Consider the following 3,049-nt stretch of genomic DNA (forward strand, 5'->3'; position numbering starts at 1 on the left):
CCTATTGTGCTTAGTTTATTGATCTTTAAACATTTGACACAGTTGAAATGTGGCTTCAAATGCTCTCTCGGACAAGTTGCTACCCATATATGCATTAAAATTATACAAGTTTTGATGATCGATGCACCTATGGGGTTGACTTTTAATTCAATGTTACACTGAGTGTTGACATCAAAGTATGGTTTAAACTAGGAAGATGCATGCTTATCCAAGTTAAGAGTGGCACAAAAGATATCCTATATGTAGTTCAAACCTGTTCATGTAAAAGTTCTCTGAATGTTCATATTCACAGATGCCATTATTATATTAAGGGCATTAAGCTCTAGAGCACAATAAAAATGTATATTGTTCAGACCATGACATGCAACTCATTTATTGATATGTAATTATTGAACAGCCACTACATATGCACTTTAAATTGAGTACATGATTGAAAAGGAGGAAAAGACTAAACTGGGAATATATACAGTATTTTTGATGATCCCAAACTTCTCAGTGCCATTAAAACTCTCTTTAAGAACAATATTCTCAGCTGATGCTATTATGACTGTGAACAGAACACCACAATCTGAGAAAGAACCAAAATCGCAACTTAAAGGGAAATCAAAACAGATTGTCTTTAATAACTACACACAACTTATGAACAATGATTTGTGTGTGAGAAGTGACCTGTAAGTATTTTCAAGGGTAGGTATGGCCAGAAAACGATATGGCTTGGGCATGAAGCAACAATAAGAGATAGCAAAGATTTGAATGGCTCTCTTTGGACCCAATGTTTCTTTCCACTATGTTAGTCTGAATTACTTAATGTGCATGTCATCTCCCCATTTAGGGCTACAGGGTTGTAGAGTTTAGTGTTGGAAGAAATCTTAGGGATCATCTATTTCTACCCCTTCATGCACAGGTAAAGAAACTAAGGTCAGAGACAAATGAGTTTGCCCAAAATCACATAAACAGCAAGACTGTAATTCCTAGAGTATAAGAATTGTTTTATATTTTCCTTGTATTCCTAAAGGTGCCTAGTATGGTTCAGTACACAAAATGGATTTTCAGAAAATATGATGAATGAATGAATGAATGAATGAATGAATGAATGAATGAATGAGTAATCTAGAAAACTAGAGCTAGTTTTGAACAGAGTACAGGTTCTACCCTCAGGATAAGTCTCAATGCTAAGAGTCAGGAATCTTAAAGGTTCCGTTGATTTTTATTTACCCTGTGACTGTATTAATTTTATTCTGTCTGACAGCTGTTTCAGATCATTTTGCTCACTGTTGGAATCAGGATCAGGCCTGAAATGAAGGCTGTAAATAGCTATACAAGTTGTATAGTAAAGTCTAGTTTACTACCTAGTATGTTTTATTAATGTTGCAACATTTATCGTTTATTTCAAGTTGTCATTGATTTTTATTAAAAAGGACATTTTTATTACAAGTATATGATGCCAGCAAAATAAAACACTTTCCCATCATTCCCCTCCCTGTCCTCCCAAAGTGAATTCTGGTTAATTTTCTATAAGTGCTCATGAAAAGCCCAGTCAGATTTGGCTGGCTTAGACTGTACTTCCCCTGTGACTCTCCAATCACATACCTCTTCACACAGGATAGGGAGCCAAAAAAGAGATGGCTTTCTCACCTGGACCAGTAGTGACTCAGGAGACAGAATTTCTGAGGTTTCATTTCATTTGACTTATGGAAACCAGCTCCAGCTGGAGCTAAGCTAATGTGTGAAGAATGTGATGGACTGATTTTATGAAACTTGTCTTTTTCTTCTCTCCCATGTTTACACCTAAGCGAATAGACCAAGTGTAAGATTGACCTATGAAAGCTTGCTACAGAGTAGCTTCTCACTCCATAGTGAGAACTAGCATGTCCAATAAAAGACAGTGTGGTTTCAGTGAAAGAGGTATGAACATGTAGTTTGCTACACCTTATTTCACATTCTAGCTCTGACACTTAATAGTAGTGTAACCACAGTAAACCACTTATTCTTTCTGAGCTTCAGTTTCTTTATATGTGAAAAGGAGATGATACTCAAAGTGTTATATCTATGCCACAGGGTTATTGTAATGAAAACACTGTAAAACATGATCTCTTACAGTCCTTCCTAGACCAAGCCGTTACATCTTCCCCAATTGTTCTAAAGGGCTTCAAGAAGGTAGAACCTGGAAGTCATATATCAAATAAACTCAGAGGTAGAAGATACCTTAGAAATCATTAGCTTCATTTTTGTTGTTCAGTCATTTCAGTCTAGTCTGACTCTTCATGACCCCATTTGGGGTTTTCTTGCAAAGATACTAGAGTAGTTTGCCATTTCCTTCGACAGCTCATTTTATAGATGAGGAAACTAAGGCAAACAGGGTGAAGTGACTTATCCAAGGTCACATAGCTAGTAAGTGTCTGAAGCTAGATTTGAACTTATGAAGATGAATTTTCCTGATTCCAGCCCTGGAGCCCAGAAACCATTAAGCTGATCTCTGAATTTTAAAGATTATCTTCCACTCTCATACATCTTTTGTCCTTCAATATCCATTCCAGCAGCAAGTTGCCAATGCTTTCTCCAGGACATCTCCTTGGTTATCCATTTTCTCTCCATTTTCAGGGATGCCCCCTACTATGGACCTATTCATTGAGTCTCTTGTACCCAAATTCCTTGCATAATCCCTGTTTGTGCTGAATCCTTCCAATTCATGCCCATTCAGTACTGTCAGTTCAAGTGCCATTTTCTCCATGAAGCCTTTCCTGATGCACCTCCCTACCCCAAAAGAATTACCTTATACTTATTTTCTTAGATATTTGTGTTTATTACATATTTATGTTTTTGTATTGCAAAATATTTTCTACATGTACATATTGTTTCCCCCAACAGAGTATAAGCTCCTTGAGGACAGGGATTGTTTCATTTCTATCTTTGCACTACCAATTCCTACTAAAGACACACCGTAAGTGCTTAGGAAATCCTTGCTGATTAAATTCAGGGTTTTTTTGTGATCATTGGCTCATAAGGTCTATATTCTGTCACTTCTTGTACCATTTTTATTAGGATCTTG

The sequence above is a fragment of the Phascolarctos cinereus genome, unplaced genomic scaffold (genome assembly GCF_003287225.1).
Source record: "Phascolarctos cinereus isolate Bilbo 61053 unplaced genomic scaffold, phaCin_HiC Scaffold_3;HRSCAF=262, whole genome shotgun sequence".
Classification (NCBI taxonomy): Eukaryota; Metazoa; Chordata; class Mammalia; order Diprotodontia; family Phascolarctidae; genus Phascolarctos; species Phascolarctos cinereus.